This window comes from Montipora foliosa, chromosome 3 (assembly GCF_036669935.1).
Source record: "Montipora foliosa isolate CH-2021 chromosome 3, ASM3666993v2, whole genome shotgun sequence".
Taxonomy (NCBI): Eukaryota; Metazoa; Cnidaria; class Anthozoa; order Scleractinia; family Acroporidae; genus Montipora; species Montipora foliosa.
Window position 1 is genome coordinate 45,144,078 of NC_090871.1, and position 12,003 is coordinate 45,156,080.

A 12,003-nucleotide genomic window follows, 5' to 3' on the forward strand; every position below is an offset into this window, starting at 1 on the left:
ATTAGGTTACCTGTCAATGGTTCTGACAGAGCCATAGCAATGAAAAAGCACAGAATATAGAAAGGACTTTGGAGAGGAAATTAATTGATTAATATTACTGCGATTTGTTGAATAGTTTGAAGTAGCACTTGAAGTTGACTGCCACTTGATGGCCCTTGGGCGATATTCAGATCGCATAGTGTTTCTTTGAACAGACTTTAAGACTGCGAGCAGTTTTTGTGCCGGAAATCGTACGCGTGACGGAAAAAGTCGAAAATATGCAAATGAGGAAAAGAATGTGGAGGTAAAGGAGCGAGTCGTGCTTCTGGAAACTCGCGGCTTCAGTGGTCGCTGCTCGCTTTTTGCCTGATCGCATTCGTAATTTCACATCGGGCTAGGAAACGAAACAGACTGCTCCTGGTCTAAATAGATTTCTATGAATGTTTTTATCTCCTGTTTCGAAATGCCAAGTCATACGCCTTCTTACACCAAACTGGACCGGCAGATCTTACCTTGCATACGGCTGGCGCGTGGGAAATTTGAATTGACCAATCAGGATTCAGCAGGCGGGAAAAACCCTACTGTGCTGGAGTCCAGTTAACAAGTCAGGAGATGACATTAAATATACCCGAAAAGAGATCTGAAATTTCTAAAACCATACCAGTTTGCAAAAAGTGAGAAAAATATAAACCGTTTTGTGTTTCCAAGTTTCTTATTTGGCGCGCCAAAATTGAGTCGCCGGGGTTCGGCATGGCAGCTCGCTCGTAGTTCATCGAGTATCGCCAGGTAGGATAAGGCCAAGTAAAAAAACAAACGCGTTTCTCGTCCTCACCCGCTTCATTTTTTAGAGCCGCCTCTCTTTTTTTATTATTCTTTATGAGCAACGTTTTTATGAGCAGACACCAACAGGCGTCACTTTTACCTTGTACTCAGTTCTCCTCTGTCTCATACAAAGACAATCAAATTAGAGAGATGGCGTTTGTCTGCGTCCTTATTCGAACTCAAGCTAAAATAATGTGTAAATAAGGTAATGTGTAAAGCCCATTGCTGCTGTGTACACACCAAAATAATGTAAATTTTCACTGTTAACCCTTTGTGTGTATCAAAATTAAACAAACTTGTGTTTAATCAATATCTGATGTTTCGTTTTATCAATATTTGACCTAAGAGCTCCAACGTATCCCTGGGCGAAGGTAATAATGTGTAAAGAAAGCATGCAATAGGAAATAATAAATTAAAAAAAAACCGCCCGCACGCCCTCTTTCTTATAGAAATCCGGACGAGAAACAGGTCTAATAGCTGTGTTATTTTGAACACAATATGCTGTTCCTGTTCAGAATATTTAAGGTAACTACTATTCAGAGGCCAAAGCAATTTTCTGCACCGCCTTTATGTTTGTTAGCTGAAAAGAAAAAGGCTGTCATCGTTTTCTTTCGTTAGAACATTGACTACCGCTCGTACTGCGGACTCAGCCACCTTATGCAAGGTAAGGCATGTCAAATCGTCTCCAATTTTAATTTGTAAATAACCCTTTCCGAAAATTTTTTTTGGGGGGGGGGGGGTGGGAGGGGGCGGTGGTGTCTTTTAATTTGTAAATGTTACAACAAATAACGTTCGGCGACCCTACACTTCTTTGCAGAAGCGGATTACATTTACAATGATTTTCAGATTGTCCACAAATGAACAAAAAATCAATGTAGAAAGTTAAAAATAATGCAAGATTTCTATCCACGGGACATCGAATCCTGCCATCTTGCAGCTGCAAGGTGCGTGAAACTATAAACACTAAACACGAACTTGTTCTTAAAGGAACCTCACCGGTTCACTAAATTCACTTAATAGGCCCACTTAAACTATATTTGGCAGAAAAAATATCAATTCAAAACTCTAATTGCAATATTTCAATTTGGGCTTACAAACACTGTGGCCTTATTCGCTAACGAAGCCCCAATTTTTCAGATTTAGAGTGTTCTTTCGGGTTCTCTCCAAAACGAAGCCGGTGACCCCCCTATTTTTTTACATTTTCATCTTAGAGTAGTAGAAGTCTCAGGATCGGAAAAAATCAATGTTGGAAAATTTTCGCGCGAACGTCCTTAAAACATTGTTAAAAATCACGGATTAAGAAGTCGTAAAGCCCTTTCTACTTAGGAAAACCCGGATAGTTTTACTTTCCTACAACATGATGATCAAATGCGCCTTCGTCCGAATGTCTTAACACTGATGGGCGATTCTATGCAACATTCAGGACTTTAGAAAACAACAAAGTAATTGCAGCATTACTTGAAAGTACACCGAGTTGTTTAAAGGGCTGGTAAAGCTACGAACGATATAATGACTAAAAAGCCATGGGGAAAAATAGCTAGGACACACCAAGCCTTTAAAATTATGACGTTTTTCTGCTTCGAAAAGTATTTCTTGGCTTTCTCTTGAATGAGAATCAAACAAACTCAAAGTTTCTTTATCATCTTTTTATTTGGCCATTTTTGCGCTTCAAAAGCGAACAAGAGGAGCGGTCTGGGTTCGAGCTCTGGCCAAGGACATTGCGTTGTGCTCTCGGGCAAGACATTTTACTCTCAAATTACCTCTCACCAGGGCTGAGTTGTTTAAAGCCCGATTAAGCTAACCCAGGATTAGCGAGAACTTTTATTTAATATTTGTAGCTCTTTAGCAAGGTGTTCTGTTTATATTTTTCGCCCTTCCGTTTTAATAATACTTTATTCAGAACCAATTAATCCTGAAACGGAGGACCCAGAGGTTATCCCTATTAAAGGGCCTGTAGCTCTAGGCGTCGCAATTTAGGATTCACGCTGCGCAGATTACGAGGACTTCGCTCGAAGTAACGATTTTAAACACCACAGACAAACTACGATTCCAACGTGATTTATTCCTATATTTATTGATATCCATAATTACTCGCGCCAACCTCGGAACAGGAGGGCCCTTAGGCCTCGCTTTCATGTGACTTCCGGCTTATGGTGTAACTGTGTAGGATTTCCCTTCCTCACTGATATACACCTTATTCCAAAATGGCCGCCATTTTAATATTCTTTTGTTTACTTGCAAATTAGCCCTTGTTGCCTCGTTTAAGGGAGAACATTCTTTTGAATTTAGAGTTTAAGAACGAGGCGACAAGGGCTAATTTAAAAGGAAACAAGAGAACTTAAATGGCGGCCATTTTGGAATAAGGTGTATTGACTTCATACTTTGATAGAGTCCGTTTAAACGTCGATTGCGTAAGAATTAAGATTACAAGGAAGAACAAGCTGCTGAGCGTGTCCCCCGCACTCTTGTAAACGACAAAAGAAGCATGCATCATGTCAAAGTAAACAAAACATGGGTGGTGGCTAATATTTTTATTGAAAGAAAATTGTTACGCCGGTTAACTTTTAATCTTGGGTTAACGTTAACCGGCTTTCGAACAACCCGGCCCAGGTGCATAAATGGGTACCAGCGAAATAAATACTGGAGGTAACACTGCAATGGACTACCATTCCATTCAGGTAGGAGTAGAAATGTTGCTTGTCACCATGCACCGACACTGGGATAAGCTCCAGCCTGGTGGGCCACTTGGCTTGTATACAGACTTCACCTCCTACCTCAACAAAGGTATTATTTTTCGTTTAAATATATGGTACACTTCACGCCTGTAGCTTTACTGAGCGCAAAATGTAGATTTGTACTTTCAAAGTCAAGACTTGGGGTCAAGCCCATGAAATTAAAATATACCATGGTCAAAGCTCTGACAAAACTTGGTAATTTTTTCATATCATATTCTCACGCAAACGAAACAACGCATCGAAGACAGACACGGCTAAGGTAGGTTGTTTCTCTGGGGCCGGTTCCTGAGAGGAGGAATAAATTATATCAGGTATAACAGTTATTCCAGGGATAAATTTGCTATTGTAGGAATAACTATCATAGTACCAGGAATAAAAATCGGTTCCCGGAAGCACTATTTATCCTTGGAATAGCTATTCCAGGGATACGGTTTGCTACTTTGGGAATAAATCTTTCAGCAAAGGGGATTCCAACCTGACAAACAGATTTGATCAAGAGGAATGCGCGCGGGCTGCCTTGGGTTACAGCACTGCGAAGGGAGTGAAGGACGAGATTTTTCCGTATCAGTGTAAACAAGTACTCAAAAAGAGCATACCGGAAACCGTGCAGTGTGAGGTCAATAGTTGCAGATTGTGTGGGTTTGTTTTTTACCGGGGCCCAGCCGAAGGCTGGCACCGGTCATAAAATGCAGTCCGTTCCTGTCGTTTTTGAACGTTGCATTGCGAGGGATATATCGCTGTCGTACTTTTGGAAGTGCTCGCTGGCTCATTGAAATCTTATCCGCCATTTTGAAAAGCGCGAGGCAGCTTTTGGGGGAACGACCTTTACGATGCACTAGTTTATGAGCGAAAATATAAGAGTGAATATTTGGAGACAAATTTACGAGCAATTACGAGTGAACCTTCCATCGTGAAGCTTATGGAGAATAAGAGCGACTTATCAAAGCTGTCTACATTTAGTGAATCTTCCATCGTAAAATTTATCGAGAATCAAAGCGAACACTTATCAAAGCTAACTTTATATCATCTTAAAAAACGTGCTACAAGGCGATCTAGACATGCTCGTGAACCGAGCAGAATTCTGCTATTTCTAAGAGATCTCAACAAGAAGAATAGCATGTTCGGAAGAAATTTGTCTTCAAAAAGATTTCAACAATTCAGATACCGAAGTCTTCAAAGCTCCATCGCTATGTTAAGAAGGTGAGAAAACTTTATCACGCACGATATAAATGTAATAACAAACGCGATTCAAAGATAATTAACTTAAATAAAATGGCTATACCCAAGAAAGCTTATTTGTCATGTTTTGTCCCTCGACAGCAAATTCGTGGAGATTTAAAAGCACATCCTGCAATAGAAATGAGCCTTAACAATACATAAACACATGGCAAATTGCAAAGGTGTCAAAATCTAAGAGGCGACATGCAGATAACAGCGGAAACAAAGCAGACCTATGACCTATAAAAATTTGCCACAACATAATCTTACGGCTCAACTCACTTGAAATTCCTCCTTTATTACAGAACATAAAATGCCCTTCATGAACACAAGTAAAGCGTCAAAAATGGTAGGGTGGCCGAACAGAGAACGGCAAATGTACAAATGTCACGAACCGTAGGAGTCGTGTAGGTCGTGTCGTCAAGCTTGTCATTTGGCTCTACCTCTGGCGGGTTGAGCGGCTCAAGCACTGTTTGAAAGTGTTCCCTCCACCGGTGCATCTCCTCTTCTGAGAACCTGAGGACCACGCCTACGTCGTTTCTCACTGGCTTACATTTATTCTGGAACTTGTCTCTCCTACACCTCGTCTTCACCTTCCTATTCAGGTCATGGTACCTTTGGTTTGCATCTCTCTTCTGCTTTCTCGTTCTGGCCATGTTCGTGATGTTTTTTGCCATCTTTCGCTGCTCGATTATCTCCCAAGTCTCCTTACTGATCCACTCCTTCCTGTTTGTCTTTGACCTACCCAGTACCTGCTCGCAGGTCTCCTTGTAACCCATCAGCTGCTGCAGACCCTCAAATCTGTTGTGCAGCGCTAGCTTAAATGCGTTCCCAACCTCCAAGTTTTTCAGCTTGCTGACCTCGAAACGCTCTCAGCCACTTGTCCTTTTTCGCGCTTTGGCAATCGTTAGCCTGACTTTGGTCATCAACAGATGGTGGTCCGACCCAACGTCTGATCACGCAACACGCGAACGTCCTGCAGTGAGCTTCTCCATCTCCTACTAAATGCCAGGTACTCGATCTGGTTCCCAATAACACCGTCAGGAGACCTCCATGTCCGCTTATGACACTCCTTATGGGGGAACAGCGTTCTACCGATTACCAGATAATTTGCCTGACAGAAGTTCGCCCACCTCTCACCATTATCTTCATCTCAGCTCTTGTCCCATGCTTACCCATCAATTCCTCTCTGCCTGTATTGTCCATCCCCACCTTAGCATTCATATCTCCCATGACGGTCTACACATCTCTGCATGACACCTGCTCCAAAACCATCTGTAGTTGGTCGTAGAAATTCGTCCTTCGCCTCCTCCGTTGCCTCATTTGTTGGGGCATAGCATTGCAAGATGTTACCTGGCTCTGATTATCCTCTCAGACAACATCTCCCATTCCAGCAGGCATTGTGCAGCTTCTTTAGACAGAATGAAGCCAACTCCTCTCTCATGATTTTTACCTTCATCTTTTCCTGAGTACAGCACTATCACTATCCTCAACCTCCCACAAGAGTTCCATCTCATTTCACTTATTCCCAGAAAACTAATATCATATCTCTGCATCTCTTTGATCATCTGACCACACTCACCAGGCTCAAACAATGTCCTTACATTCCATTGCCCGATCTTCACACACGCTTTTGGCGACAGCAATTTCATCGGCGGTTTATGCATCATTCTCTGCTTCGCACGTTGCTCCAACCGGGAGTTAGCACCCTGTACCCCTGCTTCCCGATAGGTCGAAGTGGTAATTCTAGTTTCGGTTTCTGTAATATGCTTCTTTTTCCAGGAGCGGGTTATCGGCCCGCGGCCCAACCCCCAACCTGGAGGACCACCAGGGGCTGTTCTTCGTCTGGCCTCTACCCTTCGAGCAATCCGCCACGGTTAGACTCGCCAGGGACCAAAGTCCCCGCCGGCACAGCTATCTGGGTCCTTGAGGCAAACAAGCTCTACCACCACCACAAGGTGTCAGCCTAAGGTGAAGAGCTCAATTGACGGTTAATGGCAACGATATCTCTTTGCATCTGGCCCCAGTTCTATCCCGAGTATAAAATATATTTCACATTAAACGTTGGCCACCATTTTCTTACACTACTTTTAACCAAGAGATTATGAAGGTAAGAGAAGTAATCCCTCATACTGGCCCTATTCCCATCGTAATCCCTCTTAAGTTATTTTTGGATTTCCTGCGAGATTCGGTATTCCCACGAGGGTTAACTGATAGCGAATCACATGTCCTCATTTTTACCAATGTTGACAGCTGAGCAAATTCCCACCCAATGATTCGGGTCGTTCGCGATTTACCATCAAACAAAAATGGCGGAGGATGTTGAGACAAACGCGTATATACATTTTGTGGACGAACGTGACTTGTTGACTACAGAGTTAAGCGATTTCAATGACTTATGTTTTGAAACCTGTATCTTGGAAGGAACGAGGTATGTAACCGACAGGATTTTGTACAGAATGGCAAATGGAAGACTATAGTCGATAAGTACGATCTCTCTGACTTTAATAAATGCATTCTCGGTTCCTTTGCGGGATTCAAATATGATGACTTAATTCTTATATGGTGATAAGGTAGACAGATAGAGCTCTACAACAGTACCAAACATGAAAGGAAAACTTGAATCAAGCGTCCGATAAAAATTTTTGAACCCGTGTTATCGGATTCAAGTGAATTTGCAAAGCACGTATGTTAAATATAGCTGTCTCCCTAAAAAAAGATTTAACACGGTTTCGTATATGGCACAACCTTGAATGTGGTATCATTGAAAACTAGACACGCAATTAAGCGATTTCAGTTATAGATGTTTGAAACCTGTTTTTTGAAAGGATCGAGTTTTATAAGCGACAAAATTTTGTAAACATTGGCAATTCGCAGACTACAGTCAACAAGTAATATATCGCTGACTTCGTTAACGCGTTCTTGATTTTCTTCGCGGGATTAAAAATATGACGACTTAATTCTTAGATATTCATAAATTAGACAGACATCAGACATGAAAGGAAAACTTGAACAGACAGTGCGATAAAAATGTATGAACAAGTGGTATCGGATGGAAGTCAATTTCCAAAGAACGCATGTTAAATATACCTGCATCTTTCAAAATTATTAAACTCGGTTTCGTAAATTGGACAGTGTTGAAATTGGTGTCACAGTAAACAACATAGTTAAGCGATTTGAATGATATATCTTTGCATCTTGTATCTTGAAAGTAACGAGTTTTATAGGCGACAGAATTTTGTACACAATGAAATATCGCGGACTACAGTCACCAAGTAACATATTCCTGACTTGGTCCTGAACGCGTTCTCGATTTTGGTATTGGGCTTAAACTATGGTGACTTAATTCTATGATATTCATAAATTAGACAGCTAACGCTTTTAAACAGTACCACACATGACAGGAAAATTTCAATTGACCGCATGATAAAAATTTTTAAAACCGTAAGATCGGATTGAAGTCAATTTGCAACGAACGCGTAATATATAGCTCCCTCTTTCAAAATTATTTAACACGGTTTCCTACATTAGACAATCGTAAAATTGGTATCAGATTGAATTATACAGTTAACCGATTTCCATGATATATGATTGCAAACTGTATCTTGACAGGGACGAGTTTTGTAAGGGACAGAACTTTGTAGACGATGAGAAAGTGTGCATTAAAATGGACAAAAGCAATGCAAGAGAGGTAACATATCTGCATCTGTCAAAATTATTTAACACGGTTTGATAGATTGGAAATTCTTCAAATTGGTATCAATGTAAACTAGACAGTTAAGCAATTCCAAGGATGTATGTTTGAAACCTGTATCTTGCAGACAATGGATTTTATCAGGCCCGATGAAACTCAATTTTGAAAACGGAGAATGGCATCGTACAGAATTTGCTGCACTTTCCCTCCTCCACGAAACTTCCACGTAACGCGCGCGGTAACATTATTCGCGGGAAAATTGATATCTAAAAATAACCTAAGAGGGATTACGATGGGAATAGGGCAAGTATAAGGGATTACTTCTCTTACCTTCATAATCTCTTGTTTTAACTAGATGCGCTTTCATTGTGCATATTCACCGTTACGAGGAAAATACTGAAATCTCTAAGCTGACGGATAGTAGCGCAGCACCGCGCGTGCAGAAGGCGCGAGCGCAGAGCGCCATAGTTATGGTAACCCAGACACCGCGGCAAAATGAGTGCGCAGGCTTGAGCCACGCGCGAATCGTTTCCACGCGCGAGGGACTGGTACCAATTAAATTTTCAATAGAAACAACAGCGCGGCAACATGGCGGCAATTTAAATTCTCTGTGTTTGTTTTCATTTTGCGATAATAAGGCCCAACACTACTTTGATGAGGTTTAAATTTTGAAGAGAGCATCCTGAAAGACTAATCTTCCGTGTGTCTTTTCAAACCAAAGAAACTATAGTTCAAACCAGGAGAATTTTACCTTGCATTCGAGCGCTAGAGCAAAAGGACGAAGTTCGTAATGTTATTAGTCGCGATGGTCTCTGCGTTGGTAAACCTCTGGGGGGAAAACTGTGCACTGAGAAGGAAAACGCCGGGTAAACATCTTTGCAAGGGCAGAATGATAATTCCTTCTGCGAAGATGGCTTATGTTGCTCCTGTTGAATGACGAAATCGTCTGTTTGTTTCATTGGAATCATTTGAGAGTGAGAAATAAGCTTAAGTTCTTTTCATGCCCGCATCCCACTCATTCGGCAAGTTGGATAAGTCACTTACCTGCCCTCCATTCTCATATTTTACAACACTAGTTACTTTTACAAGAGCGAGGCAATAAAATAAAGAAAATAAGTCTTAATTTTAAGAGAGGATCGCAAAACAGTTTTGAAACTAAGTATAAATTTGACTCCAATGCTACCTGATGTTTCCCTTTTACTTGGAGTTTGGTAGTGGTCCATCGTTGGAAATATTTTTCCAGTATTTTTCCTGCAGCTGGCTGTTAACTTTAATTTTTTTCGCCAGCCTTGTCGATCACCTTGTAGAGCCTTGCTGGGATGAGGGTGGGGAGACATGAGAATCATGATAATGAAATAAGAAACCATTCACTTGCATGTGTTTGGAAAATACTGATTTCACTTTTGCATGCATTGCACCAGCAAAAATCCAGCCTAAATTTTGCACTGTGTGTAAAGATACTGAGAGAGGAATGTAATCATACATCCAGCAAGACTGGAGGCATTCTGCTTCATACTCTAACATTTTATTATGCACAACTGATCCAGTTTCACTACCCAATGATAGTGAAAGCCACAATGACTCTATCTGATTCCTTTTCAACAACAACAACCACAACAACTACTATGGTATGTGTTACTACAAAACACAATATACAGTAACTCAAATATCTCTCTAATTTTATTGTTGTAAGTACCGTGTATTCATTATTAAGACTATTACAAGTAGGAGCATTCTCAGAAGTTAATATCCAAACCCATGCTCAGCAAGAGAAAGACTAGAATAACATACAGCTGTATTAATGAAAGTAAGACAGTTTACTTGAATTAAAATTTTTCAAACATTGACTTAGAAAGTGTGGCAAGTAAATCATTATCGTCCCTTTTCTAGACAATTTTGAAGAGCTGTTTGGAAACCATCTTGTATTAATCACTGACATGCTCACATCTGTGATGTTTAATTTGCAGTAATACTGTTGTCATCATGCAGGATCTCATGCAGGAAAAAATGAGAGATGAATAACAACCCTGGCTTTTTTCATCACAAAACCAATAAAATATTCAACGCTGAAATCCTCATCACAATCTCTGAAAACAATCTGGAATGTTGCTTGCCATGCATGGTTTGACCAGATCAGCACACACTCACACACACACCAGAAAGAGTTTTAGACTTAAGCATTGGAATAAGAATAAATGAGGCCGTTGGCAAAACCCGGATCGGATCGGATCGGACCGGACCGGACCGGATCGGATCGGATCGGATCGGATCGGATCGGACCGGACCGGACCGGATCGGATCGGATCGGATCGGATCGGATCGGATCGGATCGGATCGGACCGGACCGGATCGGATCGGATCGACAAAACCCGGACTGGTTCAATATCAAAATTCCTGCCAATAGACACATGAAATCCCTGGGTCACCAGTTAAGGTTACTTCCCACCTTCACGGGTGTCCTTCCGGAAAACGTTCGTACTTGCGTTTCAATAAAATCATAGCAAACTATACATCAGAAGAAAGCTTAATAAATGTGAACAGTTTGTGTATGCAAGGGCCATCTGAACAAAGTACAAGTGCCGGATCTTGGGAGATCTGACCAGCAAATAATATTTAGACTAAAAACAAAATAATTATGCAAGGCTGGTTGTACGGCTGTGAGGATATATAGTTTTTGTTTGACCAATACTTCGTCAGGTACGGCCCGACTTTTTCAGGGAGTTATGTACGAGTTATGATTTAACTCCCTGAAGGAGTCAGGCCGTGCCTGACGAAAATTGGTCAAACAAACACTATATATCCTCACAGCCGTAAAACCAGCCTTGCATACTTATTTTGTTTTTAGTCTTAATAAACGTAGTTTACGCCAACAGATATAGTGTAACCGAGTTTTCCTTTTATTGTCAGGAGACGGCAAGACGTGAGACCACCGAGAGTTCTTCTAATTAATTTATCGGGTATCGGATGCCGCTTCACGAGCAAAATGACTTCACAGTGTTGTTATTCACAAGCCATCAATCAACGAAATTGTCTCAGGCGTTTTCGATATTCTGATTGGTTGTTTAGATATCCGCATCTAAGGTTGGAGTAGCCAAAAATATGCGAGGTATGTTGTGTAAATGGACACCATGAGAAATTATTCTAAATATCGGAATCTCCTGACAAACATTTGTTGATTGATGGCTTGTGAATAACAACACTGTGAAGTCATTTTGCTCGTGAAGCGGCATCCGATACCCGATAAATTTAACAGAAGAACCCTCGGCGGTTTCACGTCTTACCGGCGCCAATTCTAACACTTACCAAAAGAAAAACTCGCTAAAGCAGTATATTTATCGTAAACTACATTTACTAAGCTTTCTTCTGATGTATAGTTTGTTATGATATTATTGAAACTAACGCGAGTACGAACTTTTTTCCGGAAGGACACCCGTGAAGGTGGGAAGTAACCTTAACTGGTGACCCAGGGATTTCATGTGTCTATTGGCAGGAATTTTGATATTGAACCAGTCCGGGTTTTGTCGATCCGATCCGATCCGATCCGATCCGATCCGA

The 12,003-nt window shown here is 41.2% G+C and overlaps 1 protein-coding gene across 4 annotated transcripts in view; it reads left to right on the forward strand.

Moving 5' to 3' along the window:
* The window catches only part of LOC137997480 (choline transporter-like protein 1), a 47,498-nt gene extending 46,300 nt beyond the window's left edge, over positions 1–1,198 (forward strand). For all 4 annotated transcript variants that reach the window (XM_068843511.1, XM_068843510.1, XM_068843508.1 and 1 more), the window contains one exon: positions 1–1,198. This exon is cut by the window's left edge and continues 1,012 nt beyond it. The gene's annotated coding sequence lies outside the window, so the exon portion shown is untranslated.
* Positions 1,199–12,003: the final 10,805 nt, after the last annotated feature.